General features: G+C 36.6%; 35 pseudogenes; all 35 read right to left on the bottom strand.

The window, feature by feature from the left end:
* Window positions 1-213: 213 nt before the first annotated feature.
* LOC124334414 lies at window positions 214-332 on the bottom strand (annotated as a pseudogene).
* Window positions 333-747: 415 nt separating this feature from the next.
* Window positions 748-866, bottom strand: LOC124330102 (annotated as a pseudogene).
* Window positions 867-1,150: 284 nt separating this feature from the next.
* Window positions 1,151-1,269, bottom strand: LOC124329701 (annotated as a pseudogene).
* Window positions 1,270-1,684: 415 nt separating this feature from the next.
* On the bottom strand, window positions 1,685-1,803 carry LOC124334723 (annotated as a pseudogene).
* A 415-nt stretch (window positions 1,804-2,218) lies between these two features.
* LOC124334990 lies at window positions 2,219-2,337 on the bottom strand (annotated as a pseudogene).
* Window positions 2,338-2,752: 415 nt separating this feature from the next.
* LOC124334988 lies at window positions 2,753-2,871 on the bottom strand (annotated as a pseudogene).
* A 284-nt stretch (window positions 2,872-3,155) lies between these two features.
* LOC124329689 lies at window positions 3,156-3,274 on the bottom strand (annotated as a pseudogene).
* Window positions 3,275-3,689: 415 nt separating this feature from the next.
* On the bottom strand, window positions 3,690-3,808 carry LOC124334987 (annotated as a pseudogene).
* Window positions 3,809-4,223: 415 nt separating this feature from the next.
* On the bottom strand, window positions 4,224-4,342 carry LOC124334986 (annotated as a pseudogene).
* A 284-nt stretch (window positions 4,343-4,626) lies between these two features.
* Window positions 4,627-4,745, bottom strand: LOC124329678 (annotated as a pseudogene).
* Window positions 4,746-5,160: 415 nt separating this feature from the next.
* LOC124330081 lies at window positions 5,161-5,279 on the bottom strand (annotated as a pseudogene).
* A 284-nt stretch (window positions 5,280-5,563) lies between these two features.
* Window positions 5,564-5,682, bottom strand: LOC124329666 (annotated as a pseudogene).
* A 415-nt stretch (window positions 5,683-6,097) lies between these two features.
* On the bottom strand, window positions 6,098-6,216 carry LOC124334721 (annotated as a pseudogene).
* Window positions 6,217-6,631: 415 nt separating this feature from the next.
* On the bottom strand, window positions 6,632-6,750 carry LOC124334413 (annotated as a pseudogene).
* Window positions 6,751-7,034: 284 nt separating this feature from the next.
* On the bottom strand, window positions 7,035-7,153 carry LOC124329654 (annotated as a pseudogene).
* A 415-nt stretch (window positions 7,154-7,568) lies between these two features.
* LOC124334412 lies at window positions 7,569-7,687 on the bottom strand (annotated as a pseudogene).
* Window positions 7,688-8,102: 415 nt separating this feature from the next.
* Window positions 8,103-8,221, bottom strand: LOC124334720 (annotated as a pseudogene).
* Window positions 8,222-8,636: 415 nt separating this feature from the next.
* Window positions 8,637-8,755, bottom strand: LOC124334411 (annotated as a pseudogene).
* A 415-nt stretch (window positions 8,756-9,170) lies between these two features.
* LOC124334410 lies at window positions 9,171-9,289 on the bottom strand (annotated as a pseudogene).
* Window positions 9,290-9,704: 415 nt separating this feature from the next.
* LOC124334408 lies at window positions 9,705-9,823 on the bottom strand (annotated as a pseudogene).
* A 415-nt stretch (window positions 9,824-10,238) lies between these two features.
* Window positions 10,239-10,357, bottom strand: LOC124334407 (annotated as a pseudogene).
* A 415-nt stretch (window positions 10,358-10,772) lies between these two features.
* On the bottom strand, window positions 10,773-10,891 carry LOC124334406 (annotated as a pseudogene).
* A 416-nt stretch (window positions 10,892-11,307) lies between these two features.
* Window positions 11,308-11,426, bottom strand: LOC124334405 (annotated as a pseudogene).
* Window positions 11,427-11,841: 415 nt separating this feature from the next.
* LOC124334719 lies at window positions 11,842-11,960 on the bottom strand (annotated as a pseudogene).
* Window positions 11,961-12,375: 415 nt separating this feature from the next.
* On the bottom strand, window positions 12,376-12,494 carry LOC124334404 (annotated as a pseudogene).
* Window positions 12,495-12,909: 415 nt separating this feature from the next.
* LOC124334403 lies at window positions 12,910-13,028 on the bottom strand (annotated as a pseudogene).
* A 415-nt stretch (window positions 13,029-13,443) lies between these two features.
* On the bottom strand, window positions 13,444-13,562 carry LOC124329609 (annotated as a pseudogene).
* A 415-nt stretch (window positions 13,563-13,977) lies between these two features.
* Window positions 13,978-14,096, bottom strand: LOC124334402 (annotated as a pseudogene).
* A 415-nt stretch (window positions 14,097-14,511) lies between these two features.
* LOC124334718 lies at window positions 14,512-14,630 on the bottom strand (annotated as a pseudogene).
* Window positions 14,631-15,045: 415 nt separating this feature from the next.
* On the bottom strand, window positions 15,046-15,164 carry LOC124334717 (annotated as a pseudogene).
* Window positions 15,165-15,579: 415 nt separating this feature from the next.
* On the bottom strand, window positions 15,580-15,698 carry LOC124334401 (annotated as a pseudogene).
* Window positions 15,699-16,113: 415 nt separating this feature from the next.
* On the bottom strand, window positions 16,114-16,232 carry LOC124334716 (annotated as a pseudogene).
* Window positions 16,233-16,647: 415 nt separating this feature from the next.
* LOC124334714 lies at window positions 16,648-16,766 on the bottom strand (annotated as a pseudogene).
* Window positions 16,767-17,181: 415 nt separating this feature from the next.
* LOC124335276 lies at window positions 17,182-17,300 on the bottom strand (annotated as a pseudogene).
* Window positions 17,301-17,715: 415 nt separating this feature from the next.
* On the bottom strand, window positions 17,716-17,834 carry LOC124334713 (annotated as a pseudogene).
* Window positions 17,835-18,200: the final 366 nt, after the last annotated feature.

Here is an 18,200-nt window from a genome sequence, read left to right as displayed (position 1 = left end):
TTTGATCTACGAATTTGGACTGGTAACCATCGCGATTAAAAAACGCGATAAACTTTGAAAAACTCTCAATGGAATTGATCCAGAATCATTCTTATAGATGAATTGAACCTATCTCTAAGGCATTGAAATGTTTTATCTACGAATTTGGACTGGTAACCATCGTGATTGAAAAAAAAATTTCAAGAAATTTGTTATTGAAAACAAACTATTCATCGCAAACGACATCCCGTATTCCCAAGCGGTCACCCTTCCAAGTACTAACGGGACTCGACGTAACTTAACTTCTGGGAGCTGACGAGACCAGGTGCGTTCTACGTGATATGGCCGTTGACATTCAAAAATGAAAAATTACCCTCCCAGTCCCAATGGATGAATAGAAAATCACTTCAAAGTGATAGAAATGTTTGTTCATTGAATTTGGACTCGTAACCATCGCGAATAAAAAAGCGCGATAAACTTTGAAAAACTCGCAATGAAATTTATCCAGAATCATTCAAATAGATGAATTGAACCTATCTCTATGCCATTGATATTTTTGATCTACGAATTTGGACTGGTAACCATCGCGATTAAAAAACGCGATAAACTTTGAAAAACTCTCAATGGAATTGATCCAGAATCATTCTTATAGATGAATTGAACCTATCTCTAAGGCATTGAAATGTTTTATCTACGAATTTGGACTGGTAACCATCGTGATTGAAAAAAAAATTTCAAGAAATTTGTTATTGAAAACAAACTATTCATCGCCAACGACATCCCGTATTCCCAAGCGGTCACCCTTCCAAGTACTAACGGGACTCGACGTGACTTAACTTCTTGGAGCTGACGAGACCAGGTGCGTTCTACGTGATATGGCCGTTGACATTCAAAAATGAAAAATTACCCTCCCAATCCCAATGGATGAATAGAAAATCACTTCAAAGTGATAGAAATGTTTGTTCATTGAATTTGGACTCGTAACCATCGCGAATAAAAAAGCGCGATAAACTTTGAAAAACTCGCAATGAAATTTATCCAGAATCATTCTTATAGATGAATTGAACCTATCTCTATGCCATTGATATTTTTGATCTACGAATTTGGACTGGTAACCATCGTGATTGAAAAAAAATTTCAAGAAATTTGTTATTGAAAACAAAATATTCATCGCCAACGACATCCCGTATTCCCAAGCGGTCACCCTTCCAAGTACTAACGGGACTCGACGTAACTTAACTTCTGGGAGCTGACGAGACCAGGTGCGTTCTACGTGATATGGCCGTTGACATTCAAAAATGAAAAATTACCCTCCCAGTCCCAATGGATGAATAGAAAATCACTTCAAAGTGATAGAAATGTTTGTTCATTGAATTTGGACTCGTAACCATCGCGAATAAAAAAGCGCGATAAACTTTGAAAAACTCGCAATGAAATTTATCCAGAATCATTCAAATAGATGAATTGAACCTATCTCTATGCCATTGATATTTTTGATCTACGAATTTGGACTGGTAACCATCGCGATTAAAAAACGCGATAAACTTTGAAAAACTCTCAATGGAATTGATCCAGAATCATTCTTATAGATGAATTGAACCTATCTCTAAGGCATTGAAATGTTTTATCTACGAATTTGGACTGGTAACCATCGTGATTGAAAAAAAAATTTCAAGAAATTTGTTATTGAAAACAAACTATTCATCGCCAACGACATCCCGTATTCCCAAGCGGTCACCCTTCCAAGTACTAACGGGACTCGACGTGACTTAACTTCTGGGAGCTGACGAGACCAGGTGCGTTCTACGTGATATGGCCGTTGACATTCAAAAATGAAAAATTACCCTCCCAGTCCCAATGGATGAATAGAAAATCACTTCAAAGTGATAGAAATGTTTGTTCATTGAATTTGGACTCGTAACCATCGCGAATAAAAAAGCGCGATAAACTTTGAAAAACTCGCAATGAAATTTATCCAGAATCATTCAAATAGATGAATTGAACCTATCTCTATGCCATTGATATTTTTGATCTACGAATTTGGACTGGTAACCATCGCGATTAAAAAACGCGATAAACTTTGAAAAACTCTCAATGGAATTGATCCAGAATCATTCTTATAGATGAATTGAACCTATCTCTAAGGCATTGAAATGTTTTATCTACGAATTTGGACTGGTAACCATCGTGATTGAAAAAAAAATTTCAAGAAATTTGTTATTGAAAACAAACTATTCATCGCAAACAACATCCCGTATTCCCAAGCGGTCACCCTTCCAAGTACTAACGGGACTCGACGTAACTTAACTTCTGGGAGCTGACGAGACCAGGTGCGTTCTACGTGATATGGCCGTTGACATTCAAAAATGAAAAATTACCCTCCCAGTCCCAATGGATGAATAGAAAATCACTTCAAAGTGATAGAAATGTTTGTTCATTGAATTTGGACTCGTAACCATCGCGAATAAAAAAGCGCGATAAACTTTGAAAAACTCGCAATGAAATTTATCCAGAATCATTCAAATAGATGAATTGAACCTATCTCTATGCCATTGATATTTTTGATCTACGAATTTGGACTGGTAACCATCGCGATTAAAAAACGCGATAAACTTTGAAAAACTCTCAATGGAATTGATCCAGAATCATTCTTATAGATGAATTGAACCTATCTCTAAGGCATTGAAATGTTTTATCTACGAATTTGGACTGGTAACCATCGTGATTGAAAAAAAAATTTCAAGAAATTTGTTATTGAAAACAAACTATTCATCGCAAACAACATCCCGTATTCCCAAGCGGTCACCCTTCCAAGTACTAACGGGACTCGACGTAACTTAACTTCTGGGAGCTGACGAGACCAGGTGCGTTCTACGTGATATGGCCGTTGACATTCAAAAATGAAAAATTACCCTCCCAGTCCCAATGGATGAATAGAAAATCACTTCAAAGTGATAGAAATGTTTGTTCATTGAATTTGGACTCGTAACCATCGCGAATAAAAAAGCGCGATAAACTTTGAAAAACTCGCAATGAAATTTATCCAGAATCATTCTTATAGATGAATTGAACCTATCTCTATGCCATTGATATTTTTGATCTACGAATTTGGACTGGTAACCATCGTGATTGAAAAAAAATTTCAAGAAATTTGTTATTGAAAACAAAATATTCATCGCCAACGACATCCCGTATTCCCAAGCGGTCACCCTTCCAAGTACTAACGGGACTCGACGTAACTTAACTTCTGGGAGCTGACGAGACCAGGTGCGTTCTACGTGATATGGCCGTTGACATTCAAAAATGAAAAATTACCCTCCCAGTCCCAATGGATGAATAGAAAATCACTTCAAAGTGATAGAAATGTTTGTTCATTGAATTTGGACTCGTAACCATCGCGAATAAAAAAGCGCGATAAACTTTGAAAAACTCGCAATGAAATTTATCCAGAATCATTCAAATAGATGAATTGAACCTATCTCTATGCCATTGATATTTTTGATCTACGAATTTGGACTGGTAACCATCGCGATTAAAAAACGCGATAAACTTTGAAAAACTCTCAATGGAATTGATCCAGAATCATTCTTATAGATGAATTGAACCTATCTCTAAGGCATTGAAATGTTTTATCTACGAATTTGGACTGGTAACCATCGTGATTGAAAAAAAAATTTCAAGAAATTTGTTATTGAAAACAAACTATTCATCGCAAACAACATCCCGTATTCCCAAGCGGTCACCCTTCCAAGTACTAACGGGACTCGACGTAACTTAACTTCTGGGAGCTGACGAGACCAGGTGCGTTCTACGTGATATGGCCGTTGACATTCAAAAATGAAAAATTACCCTCCCAGTCCCAATGGATGAATAGAAAATCACTTCAAAGTGATAGAAATGTTTGTTCATTGAATTTGGACTCGTAACCATCGCGAATAAAAAAGCGCGATAAACTTTGAAAAACTCGCAATGAAATTTATCCAGAATCATTCAAATAGATGAATTGAACCTATCTCTATGCCATTGATATTTTTGATCTACGAATTTGGACTGGTAACCATCGCGATTAAAAAACGCGATAAACTTTGAAAAACTCTCAATGGAATTGATCCAGAATCATTCTTATAGATGAATTGAACCTATCTCTAAGGCATTGAAATGTTTTATCTACGAATTTGGACTGGTAACCATCGTGATTGAAAAAAAAATTTCAAGAAATTTGTTATTGAAAACAAACTATTCATCGCAAACAACATCCCGTATTCCCAAGCGGTCACCCTTCCAAGTACTAACGGGACTCGACGTAACTTAACTTCTGGGAGCTGACGAGACCAGGTGCGTTCTACGTGATATGGCCGTTGACATTCAAAAATGAAAAATTACCCTCCCAGTCCCAATGGATGAATAGAAAATCACTTCAAAGTGATAGAAATGTTTGTTCATTGAATTTGGACTCGTAACCATCGCGAATAAAAAAGCGCGATAAACTTTGAAAAACTCGCAATGAAATTTATCCAGAATCATTCTTATAGATGAATTGAACCTATCTCTATGCCATTGATATTTTTGATCTACGAATTTGGACTGGTAACCATCGTGATTGAAAAAAAATTTCAAGAAATTTGTTATTGAAAACAAAATATTCATCGCCAACGACATCCCGTATTCCCAAGCGGTCACCCTTCCAAGTACTAACGGGACTCGACGTAACTTAACTTCTGGGAGCTGACGAGACCAGGTGCGTTCTACGTGATATGGCCGTTGACATTCAAAAATGAAAAATTACCCTCCCAGTCCCAATGGATGAATAGAAAATCACTTCAAAGTGATAGAAATGTTTGTTCATTGAATTTGGACTCGTAACCATCGCGAATAAAAAAGCGCGATAAACTTTGAAAAACTCGCAATGAAATTTATCCAGAATCATTCAAATAGATGAATTGAACCTATCTCTATGCCATTGATATTTTTGATCTACGAATTTGGACTGGTAACCATCGCGATTAAAAAACGCGATAAACTTTGAAAAACTCTCAATGGAATTGATCCAGAATCATTCTTATAGATGAATTGAACCTATCTCTAAGGCATTGAAATGTTTTATCTACGAATTTGGACTGGTAACCATCGTGATTGAAAAAAAAATTTCAAGAAATTTGTTATTGAAAACAAACTATTCATCGCCAACGACATCCCGTATTCCCAAGCGGTCACACTTCCAAGTACTAACGGGACTCGACGTGACTTAACTTCTGGGAGCTGACGAGACCAGGTGCGTTCTACGTGATATGGCCGTTGACATTCAAAAATGAAAAATTACCCTCCCAGTCCCAATGGATGAATAGAAAATCACTTCAAAGTGATAGAAATGTTTGTTCATTGAATTTGGACTCGTAACCATCGCGAATAAAAAAGCGCGATAAACTTTGAAAAACTCGCAATGAAATTTATCCAGAATCATTCAAATAGATGAATTGAACCTATCTCTATGCCATTGATATTTTTGATCTACGAATTTGGACTGGTAACCATCGTGATTGAAAAAAAATTTCAAGAAATTTGTTATTGAAAACAAAATATTCATCGCCAACGACATCCCGTATTCCCAAGCGGTCACCCTTCCAAGTACTAACGGGACTCGACGTAACTTAACTTCTGGGAGCTGACGAGACCAGGTGCGTTCTACGTGATATGGCCGTTGACATTCAAAAATGAAAAATTACCCTCCCAGTCCCAATGGATGAATAGAAAATCACTTCAAAGTGATAGAAATGTTTGTTCATTGAATTTGGACTCGTAACCATCGCGAATAAAAAAGCGCGATAAACTTTGAAAAACTCGCAATGAAATTTATCCAGAATCATTCAAATAGATGAATTGAACCTATCTCTATGCCATTGATATTTTTGATCTACGAATTTGGACTGGTAACCATCGCGATTAAAAAACGCGATAAACTTTGAAAAACTCTCAATGGAATTGATCCAGAATCATTCTTATAGATGAATTGAACCTATCTCTAAGGCATTGAAATGTTTTATCTACGAATTTGGACTGGTAACCATCGTGATTGAAAAAAAAATTTCAAGAAATTTGTTATTGAAAACAAACTATTCATCGCCAACGACATCCCGTATTCCCAAGCGGTCACCCTTCCAAGTACTAACGGGACTCGACGTGACTTAACTTCTGGGAGCTGACGAGACCAGGTGCGTTCTACGTGATATGGCCGTTGACATTCAAAAATGAAAAATTACCCTCCCAGTCCCAATGGATGAATAGAAAATCACTTCAAAGTGATAGAAATGTTTGTTCATTGAATTTGGACTCGTAACCATCGCGAATAAAAAAGCGCGATAAACTTTGAAAAACTCGCAATGAAATTTATCCAGAATCATTCAAATAGATGAATTGAACCTATCTCTATGCCATTGATATTTTTGATCTACGAATTTGGACTGGTAACCATCGCGATTAAAAAACGCGATAAACTTTGAAAAACTCTCAATGGAATTGATCCAGAATCATTCTTATAGATGAATTGAACCTATCTCTAAGGCATTGAAATGTTTTATCTACGAATTTGGACTGGTAACCATCGTGATTGAAAAAAAAATTTCAAGAAATTTGTTATTGAAAACAAACTATTCATCGCAAACGACATCCCGTATTCCCAAGCGGTCACCCTTCCAAGTACTAACGGGACTCGACGTAACTTAACTTCTGGGAGCTGACGAGACCAGGTGCGTTCTACGTGATATGGCCGTTGACATTCAAAAATGAAAAATTACCCTCCCAGTCCCAATGGATGAATAGAAAATCACTTCAAAGTGATAGAAATGTTTGTTCATTGAATTTGGACTCGTAACCATCGCGAATAAAAAAGCGCGATAAACTTTGAAAAACTCGCAATGAAATTTATCCAGAATCATTCAAATAGATGAATTGAACCTATCTCTATGCCATTGATATTTTTGATCTACGAATTTGGACTGGTAACCATCGTGATTGAAAAAAAATTTCAAGAAATTTGTTATTGAAAACAAAATATTCATCGCCAACGACATCCCGTATTCCCAAGCGGTCACCCTTCCAAGTACTAACGGGACTCGACGTAACTTAACTTCTGGGAGCTGACGAGACCAGGTGCGTTCTACGTGATATGGCCGTTGACATTCAAAAATGAAAAATTACCCTCCCAGTCCCAATGGATGAATAGAAAATCACTTCAAAGTGATAGAAATGTTTGTTCATTGAATTTGGACTCGTAACCATCGCGAATAAAAAAGCGCGATAAACTTTGAAAAACTCGCAATGAAATTTATCCAGAATCATTCAAATAGATGAATTGAACCTATCTCTATGCCATTGATATTTTTGATCTACGAATTTGGACTGGTAACCATCGCGATTAAAAAACGCGATAAACTTTGAAAAACTCTCAATGGAATTGATCCAGAATCATTCTTATAGATGAATTGAACCTATCTCTAAGGCTTTGAAATGTTTTATCTACGAATTTGGACTGGTAACCATCGTGATTGAAAAAAAAATTTCAAGAAATTTGTTATTGAAAACAAACTATTCATCGCAAACGACATCCCGTATTCCCAAGCGGTCACCCTTCCAAGTACTAACGGGACTCGACGTAACTTAACTTCTGGGAGCTGACGAGACCAGGTGCGTTCTACGTGATATGGCCGTTGACATTCAAAAATGAAAAATTACCCTCCCAGTCCCAATGGATGAATAGAAAATCACTTCAAAGTGATAGAAATGTTTGTTCATTGAATTTGGACTCGTAACCATCGCGAATAAAAAAGCGCGATAAACTTTGAAAAACTCGCAATGAAATTTATCCAGAATCATTCAAATAGATGAATTGAACCTATCTCTATGCCATTGATATTTTTGATCTACGAATTTGGACTGGTAACCATCGCGATTAAAAAACGCGATAAACTTTGAAAAACTCTCAATGGAATTGATCCAGAATCATTCTTATAGATGAATTGAACCTATCTCTAAGGCATTGAAATGTTTTATCTACGAATTTGGACTGGTAACCATCGTGATTGAAAAAAAAATTTCAAGAAATTTGTTATTGAAAACAAACTATTCATCGCCAACGACATCCCGTATTCCCAAGCGGTCACCCTTCCAAGTACTAACGGGACTCGACGTGACTTAACTTCTGGGAGCTGACGAGACCAGGTGCGTTCTACGTGATATGGCCGTTGACATTCAAAAATGAAAAATTACCCTCCCAGTCCCAATGGATGAATAGAAAATCACTTCAAAGTGATAGAAATGTTTGTTCATTGAATTTGGACTCGTAACCATCGCGAATAAAAAAGCGCGATAAACTTTGAAAAACTCGCAATGAAATTTATCCAGAATCATTCAAATAGATGAATTGAACCTATCTCTATGCCATTGATATTTTTGATCTACGAATTTGGACTGGTAACCATCGCGATTAAAAAACGCGATAAACTTTGAAAAACTCTCAATGGAATTGATCCAGAATCATTCTTATAGATGAATTGAACCTATCTCTAAGGCTTTGAAATGTTTTATCTACGAATTTGGACTGGTAACCATCGTGATTGAAAAAAAAATTTCAAGAAATTTGTTATTGAAAACAAACTATTCATCGCAAACGACATCCCGTATTCCCAAGCGGTCACCCTTCCAAGTACTAACGGGACTCGACGTAACTTAACTTCTGGGAGCTGACGAGACCAGGTGCGTTCTACGTGATATGGCCGTTGACATTCAAAAATGAAAAATTACCCTCCCAGTCCCAATGGATGAATAGAAAATCACTTCAAAGTGATAGAAATGTTTGTTCATTGAATTTGGACTCGTAACCATCGCGAATAAAAAAGCGCGATAAACTTTGAAAAACTCGCAATGAAATTTATCCAGAATCATTCAAATAGATGAATTGAACCTATCTCTATGCCATTGATATTTTTGATCTACGAATTTGGACTGGTAACCATCGCGATTAAAAAACGCGATAAACTTTGAAAAACTCTCAATGGAATTGATCCAGAATCATTCTTATAGATGAATTGAACCTATCTCTAAGGCTTTGAAATGTTTTATCTACGAATTTGGACTGGTAACCATCGTGATTGAAAAAAAAATTTCAAGAAATTTGTTATTGAAAACAAACTATTCATCGCAAACGACATCCCGTATTCCCAAGCGGTCACCCTTCCAAGTACTAACGGGACTCGACGTAACTTAACTTCTGGGAGCTGACGAGACCAGGTGCGTTCTACGTGATATGGCCGTTGACATTCAAAAATGAAAAATTACCCTCCCAGTCCCAATGGATGAATAGAAAATCACTTCAAAGTGATAGAAATGTTTGTTCATTGAATTTGGACTCGTAACCATCGCGAATAAAAAAGCGCGATAAACTTTGAAAAACTCGCAATGAAATTTATCCAGAATCATTCAAATAGATGAATTGAACCTATCTCTATGCCATTGATATTTTTGATCTACGAATTTGGACTGGTAACCATCGCGATTAAAAAACGCGATAAACTTTGAAAAACTCTCAATGGAATTGATCCAGAATCATTCTTATAGATGAATTGAACCTATCTCTAAGGCTTTGAAATGTTTTATCTACGAATTTGGACTGGTAACCATCGTGATTGAAAAAAAAATTTCAAGAAATTTGTTATTGAAAACAAACTATTCATCGCAAACGACATCCCGTATTCCCAAGCGGTCACCCTTCCAAGTACTAACGGGACTCGACGTAACTTAACTTCTGGGAGCTGACGAGACCAGGTGCGTTCTACGTGATATGGCCGTTGACATTCAAAAATGAAAAATTACCCTCCCAGTCCCAATGGATGAATAGAAAATCACTTCAAAGTGATAGAAATGTTTGTTCATTGAATTTGGACTCGTAACCATCGCGAATAAAAAAGCGCGATAAACTTTGAAAAACTCGCAATGAAATTTATCCAGAATCATTCAAATAGATGAATTGAACCTATCTCTATGCCATTGATATTTTTGATCTACGAATTTGGACTGGTAACCATCGCGATTAAAAAACGCGATAAACTTTGAAAAACTCTCAATGGAATTGATCCAGAATCATTCTTATAGATGAATTGAACCTATCTCTAAGGCTTTGAAATGTTTTATCTACGAATTTGGACTGGTAACCATCGTGATTGAAAAAAAAATTTCAAGAAATTTGTTATTGAAAACAAACTATTCATCGCAAACGACATCCCGTATTCCCAAGCGGTCACCCTTCCAAGTACTAACGGGACTCGACGTAACTTAACTTCTGGGAGCTGACGAGACCAGGTGCGTTCTACGTGATATGGCCGTTGACATTCAAAAATGAAAAATTACCCTCCCAGTCCCAATGGATGAATAGAAAATCACTTCAAAGTGATAGAAATGTTTGTTCATTGAATTTGGACTCGTAACCATCGCGAATAAAAAAGCGCGATAAACTTTGAAAAACTCGCAATGAAATTTATCCAGAATCATTCAAATAGATGAATTGAACCTATCTCTATGCCATTGATATTTTTGATCTACGAATTTGGACTGGTAACCATCGCGATTAAAAAACGCGATAAACTTTGAAAAACTCTCAATGGAATTGATCCAGAATCATTCTTATAGATGAATTGAACCTATCTCTAAGGCTTTGAAATGTTTTATCTACGAATTTGGACTGGTAACCATCGTGATTGAAAAAAAAATTTCAAGAAATTTGTTATTGAAAACAAACTATTCATCGCAAACGACATCCCGTATTCCCAAGCGGTCACCCTTCCAAGTACTAACGGGACTCGACGTAACTTAACTTCTGGGAGCTGACGAGACCAGGTGCGTTCTACGTGATATGGCCGTTGACATTCAAAAATGAAAAATTACCCTCCCAGTCCCAATGGATGAATAGAAAATCACTTCAAAGTGATAGAAATGTTTGTTCATTGAATTTGGACTCGTAACCATCGCGAATAAAAAAGCGCGATAAACTTTGAAAAACTCGCAATGAAATTTATCCAGAATCATTCAAATAGATGAATTGAACCTATCTCTATGCCATTGATATTTTTGATCTACGAATTTGGACTGGTAACCATCGCGATTAAAAAACGCGATAAACTTTGAAAAACTCTCAATGGAATTGATCCAGAATCATTCTTATAGATGAATTGAACCTATCTCTAAGGCTTTGAAATGTTTTATCTACGAATTTGGACTGGTAACCATCGTGATTGAAAAAAAAATTTCAAGAAATTTTGTTATTGAAAACAAACTATTCATCGCAAACGACATCCCGTATTCCCAAGCGGTCACCCTTCCAAGTACTAACGGGACTCGACGTAACTTAACTTCTGGGAGCTGACGAGACCAGGTGCGTTCTACGTGATATGGCCGTTGACATTCAAAAATGAAAAATTACCCTCCCAGTCCCAATGGATGAATAGAAAATCACTTCAAAGTGATAGAAATGTTTGTTCATTGAATTTGGACTCGTAACCATCGCGAATAAAAAAGCGCGATAAACTTTGAAAAACTCGCAATGAAATTTATCCAGAATCATTCAAATAGATGAATTGAACCTATCTCTATGCCATTGATATTTTTGATCTACGAATTTGGACTGGTAACCATCGCGATTAAAACACGCGATAAACTTTGAAAAACTCTCAATGGAATTGATCCAGAATCATTCTTATAGATGAATTGAACCTATCTCTAAGGCATTGAAATGTTTTATCTACGAATTTGGACTGGTAACCATCGTGATTGAAAAAAAAATTTCAAGAAATTTGTTATTGAAAACAAACTATTCATCGCCAACGACATCCCGTATTCCCAAGCGGTCACCCTTCCAAGTACTAACGGGACTCGACGTGACTTAACTTCTGGGAGCTGACGAGACCAGGTGCGTTCTACGTGATATGGCCGTTGACATTCAAAAATGAAAAATTACCCTCCCAGTCCCAATGGATGAATAGAAAATCACTTCAAAGTGATAGAAATGTTTGTTCATTGAATTTGGACTCGTAACCATCGCGAATAAAAAAGCGCGATAAACTTTGAAAAACTCGCAATGAAATTTATCCAGAATCATTCAAATAGATGAATTGAACCTATCTCTATGCCATTGATATTTTTGATCTACGAATTTGGACTGGTAACCATCGCGATTAAAAAACGCGATAAACTTTGAAAAACTCTCAATGGAATTGATCCAGAATCATTCTTATAGATGAATTGAACCTATCTCTAAGGCTTTGAAATGTTTTATCTACGAATTTGGACTGGTAACCATCGTGATTGAAAAAAAAATTTCAAGAAATTTGTTATTGAAAACAAACTATTCATCGCAAACGACATCCCGTATTCCCAAGCGGTCACCCTTCCAAGTACTAACGGGACTCGACGTAACTTAACTTCTGGGAGCTGACGAGACCAGGTGCGTTCTACGTGATATGGCCGTTGACATTCAAAAATGAAAAATTACCCTCCCAGTCCCAATGGATGAATAGAAAATCACTTCAAAGTGATAGAAATGTTTGTTCATTGAATTTGGACTCGTAACCATCGCGAATAAAAAAGCGCGATAAACTTTGAAAAACTCGCAATGAAATTTATCCAGAATCATTCAAATAGATGAATTGAACCTATCTCTATGCCATTGATATTTTTGATCTACGAATTTGGACTGGTAACCATCGCGATTAAAAAACGCGATAAACTTTGAAAAACTCTCAATGGAATTGATCCAGAATCATTCTTATAGATGAATTGAACCTATCTCTAAGGCTTTGAAATGTTTTATCTACGAATTTGGACTGGTAACCATCGTGATTGAAAAAAAAATTTCAAGAAATTTGTTATTGAAAACAAACTATTCATCGCAAACGACATCCCGTATTCCCAAGCGGTCACCCTTCCAAGTACTAACGGGACTCGACGTAACTTAACTTCTGGGAGCTGACGAGACCAGGTGCGTTCTACGTGATATGGCCGTTGACATTCAAAAATGAAAAATTACCCTCCCAGTCCCAATGGATGAATAGAAAATCACTTCAAAGTGATAGAAATGTTTGTTCATTGAATTTGGACTCGTAACCATCGCGAATAAAAAAGCGCGATAAACTTTGAAAAACTCGCAATGAAATTTATCCAGAATCATTCAAATAGATGAATTGAACCTATCTCTATGCCATTGATATTTTTGATCTACGAATTTGGACTGGTAACCATCGCGATTAAAAAACGCGATAAACTTTGAAAAACTCTCAATGGAATTGATCCAGAATCATTCTTATAGATGAATTGAACCTATCTCTAAGGCTTTGAAATGTTTTATCTACGAATTTGGACTGGTAACCATCGTGATTGAAAAAAAAATTTCAAGAAATTTGTTATTGAAAACAAACTATTCATCGCAAACGACATCCCGTATTCCCAAGCGGTCACCCTTCCAAGTACTAACGGGACTCGACGTGACTTAACTTCTGGGAGCTGACGAGACCAGGTGCGTTCTACGTGATATGGCCGTTGACATTCAAAAATGAAAAATTACCCTCCCAGTCCCAATGGATGAATAGAAAATCACTTCAAAGTGATAGAAATGTTTGTTCATTGAATTTGGACTCGTAACCATCGCGAATAAAAAAGCGCGATAAACTTTGAAAAACTCGCAATGAAATTTATCCAGAATCATTCAAATAGATGAATTGAACCTATCTCTATGCCATTGATATTTTTGATCTACGAATTTGGACTGGTAACCATCGCGATTAAAAAACGCGATAAACTTTGAAAAACTCTCAATGGAATTGATCCAGAATCATTCTTATAGATGAATTGAACCTATCTCTAAGGCTTTGAAATGTTTTATCTACGAATTTGGACTGGTAACCATCGTGATTGAAAAAAAAATTTCAAGAAATTTGTTATTGAAAACAAACTACTCATCGCAAACGACATCCCGTATTCCCAAGCGGTCACCCTTCCAAGTACTAACGGGACTCGACGTAACTTAACTTCTGGGAGCTGACGAGACCAGGTGCGTTCTACGTGATATGGCCGTTGACATTCAAAACTGAAAAATTACCCTCCCAGTCCCAATGGATGAATAGAAAATCACTTCAAAGTGATAGAAATGTTTGTTCATTGAATTTGGACTCGTAACCATCGCGAATAAAAAAGCGCGATAAACTTTGAAAAACTCGCAATGAAATTTATCCAGAATCATTCAAATAGATGAATTGAACCTATCTCTATGCCATTGATATTTTTGATCTACGAATTTGGACTGGTAACCATCGCGATTAAAAAACGCGATAAACTTTGAAAAACTCTCAATGGAATTGATCCAGAATCATTCTTATAGATGAATTGAACCTATCTCTAAGGCATTGAAATGTTTTATCTACGAATTTGGACTGGTAACCATCGTGATTGAAAAAAAAATTTCAAGAAATTTGTTATTGAAAACAAACTATTCATCGCCAACGACATCCCGTATTCCCAAGCGGTCACCCTTCCAAGTACTAACGGGACTCGACGTGACTTAACTTCTGGGAGCTGACGAGACCAGGTGCGTTCTACGTGATATGGCCGTTGACATTCAAAAATGAAAAATTACCCTCCCAGTCCCAATGGATGAATAGAAAATCACTTCAAAGTGATAGAAATGTTTGTTCATTGAATTTGGACTCGTAACCATCGCGAATAAAAAAGCGCGATAAACTTTGAAAAACTCGCAATGAAATTTATCCAGAATCATTCAAATAGATGAATTGAACCTATCTCTATGCCATTGATATTTTTGATCTACGAATTTGGACTGGTAACCATCGCGATTAAAAAACGCGATAAACTTTGAAAAACTCTCAATGGAATTGATCCAGAATCATTCTTATAGATGAATTGAACCTATCTCTAAGGCATTGAAATGTTTTATCTACGAATTTGGACTGGTAACCATCGTGATTGAAAAAAAAATTTCAAGAAATTTGTTATTGAAAACAAACTATTCATCGCCAACGACATCCCGTATTCCCAAGCGGTCACCCTTCCAAGTACTAACGGGACTCGACGTGACTTAACTTCTGGGAGCTGACGAGACCAGGTGCGTTCTACGTGATATGGCCGTTGACATTCAAAAATGAAAAATTACCCTCCCAGTCCCAATGGATGAATAGAAAATCACTTCAAAGTGATAGAAATGTTTGTTCATTGAATTTGGACTCGTAACCATCGCGAATAAAAAAGCGCGATAAACTTTGAAAAACTCGCAATGAAATTTATCCAGAATCATTCAAATAGATGAATTGAACCTATCTCTATGCCATTGATATTTTTGATCTACGAATTTGGACTGGTAACCATCGCGATTAAAAAACGCGATAAACTTTGAAAAACTCTCAATGGAATTGATCCAGAATCATTCTTATAGATGAATTGAACCTATCTCTAAGGCATTGAAATGTTTTATCTACGAATTTGGACTGGTAACCATCGTGATTGAAAAAAAAATTTCAAGAAATTTGTTATTGAAAACAAACTATTCATCGCAAACGACATCCCGTATTCCCAAGCGGTCACCCTTCCAAGTACTAACGGGACTCGACGTAACTTAACTTCTGGGAGCTGACGAGACCAGGTGCGTTCTACGTGATATGGCCGTTGACATTCAAAAATGAAAAATTACCCTCCCAGTCCCAATGGATGAATAGAAAATCACTTCAAAGTGATAGAAATGTTTGTTCATTGAATTTGGACTCGTAACCATCGCGAATAAAAAAGCGCGATAAACTTTGAAAAACTCGCAATGAAATTTATCCAGAATCATTCAAATAGATGAATTGAACCTATCTCTATGCCATTGATATTTTTGATCTACGAATTTGGACTGGTAACCATCGCGATTAAAAAACGCGATAAACTTTGAAAAACTCTCAATGGAATTGATCCAGAATCATTCTTATAGATGAATTGAACCTATCTCTAAGGCATTGAAATGTTTTATCTACGAATTTGGACTGGTAACCATCGTGATTGAAAAAAAAATTTCAAGAAATTTGTTATTGAAAACAAACTATTCATCGCCAACGACATCCCGTATTCCCAAGCGGTCACCCTTCCAAGTACTAACGGGACTCGACGTGACTTAACTTCTGGGAGCTGACGAGACCAGGTGCGTTCTACGTGATATGGCCGTTGACATTCAAAAATGAAAAATTACCCTCCCAGTCCCAATGGATGAATAGAAAATCACTTCAAAGTGATAGAAATGTTTGTTCATTGAATTTGGACTCGTAACCATCGCGAATAAAAAAGCGCGATAAACTTTGAAAAACTCGCAATGAAATTTATCCAGAATCATTCAAATAGATGAATTGAACCTATCTCTATGCCATTGATATTTTTGATCTACGAATTTGGACTGGTAACCATCGCGATTAAAAAACGCGATAAACTTTGAAAAACTCTCAATGGAATTGATCCAGAATCATTCTTATAGATGAATTGAACCTATCTCTAAGGCATTGAAATGTTTTATCTACGAATTTGGACTGGTAACCATCGTGATTGAAAAAAAAATTTCAAGAAATTTGTTATTGAAAACAAACTATTCATCGCCAACGACATCCCGTATTCCCAAGCGGTCACCCTTCCAAGTACTAACGGGACTCGACGTGACTTAACTTCTGGGAGCTGACGAGACCAGGTGCGTTCTACGTGATATGGCCGTTGACATTCAAAAATGAAAAATTACCCTCCCAGTCCCAATGGATGAATAGAAAATCACTTCAAAGTGATAGAAATGTTTGTTCATTGAATTTGGACTCGTAACCATCGCGAATAAAAAAGCGCGATAAACTTTGAAAAACTCGCAATGAAATTTATCCAGAATCATTCCTATAGATGAATTGAACCTATCTCTATGCCATTGATATTTTTGATCTACGAATTTGGACTGGTAACCATCGCGATTAAAAAGCGCGATAAACTTTGAAAAACTCTCAATGGAATTGATCCAGAATCATTCTTATAGATGAATTGAACCTATCTCTAAGGCATTGAAATGTTTTATCTACGAATTTGGACTGGTAACCATCGTGATTGAAAAAAAAATTTCAAGAAATTTGTTATTGAAAACAAACTATTCATCGCCAACGACATCCCGTATTCCCAAGCGGTCACCCTTCCAAGTACTAACGGGACTCGACGTGACTTAACTTCTGGGAGCTGACGAGACCAGGTGCGTTCTACGTGATATGGCCATTGACATTCAAAAATGAAAAATTACCCTCCCAGTCCCAATGGATGAATAGAAAATCACTTCAAAGTGATAGAAATGTTTGTTCATTGAATTTGGACTCGTAACCATCGCGAATAAAAAAGCGCGATAAACTTTGAAAAACTCGCAATGAAATGTATCCAGAATCATTCAAATAGATGAATTGAACCTATCTCTATGCCATTGATATTTTTGATCTACGAATTTGGACTGGTAACCATCGCGATTAAAAAACGCGATAAACTTTGAAAAACTCTCAATGGAATTGATCCAGAATCATTCTTATAGATGAATTGAACCTATCTCTAAGGCATTGAAATGTTTTATCTACGAATTTGGACTGGTAACCATCGTGATTGAAAAAAAAATTTCAAGAAATTTGTTATTGAAAACAAACTATTCATCGCCAACGACATCCCGTATTCCCAAGCGGTCACCCTTCCAAGTACTAACGGGACTCGACGTGACTTAACTTCTGGGAGCTGACGAGACCAGGTGCGTTCTACGTGATATGGCCGTTGACATTCAAAAATGAAAAATTACCCTCCCAGTCCCAATGGATGAATAGAAAATCACTTCAAAGTGATAGAAATGTTTGTTCATTGAATTTGGACTCGTAACCATCGCGAATAAAAAAGCGCGATAAACTTTGAAAAACTCGCAATGAAATTTATCCAGAATCATTCAAATAGATGAATTGAACCTATCTCTATGCCATTGATATTTTTGATCTACGAATTTGGACTGGTAACCATCGCGATTAAAAAACGCGATAAACTTTGAAAAACTCTCAATGGAATTGATCCAGAATCATTCTTATAGATGAATTGAACCTATCTCTAAGGCATTGAAATGTTTTATCTACGAATTTGGACTGGTAACCATCGTG

Source organism: Daphnia pulicaria, chromosome 3, assembly GCF_021234035.1.
Source record: "Daphnia pulicaria isolate SC F1-1A chromosome 3, SC_F0-13Bv2, whole genome shotgun sequence".
Lineage (NCBI taxonomy): Eukaryota > Metazoa > Arthropoda > Branchiopoda > Diplostraca > Daphniidae > Daphnia > Daphnia pulicaria.
This window is presented reverse-complemented; position numbering and strand designations above follow the sequence as displayed.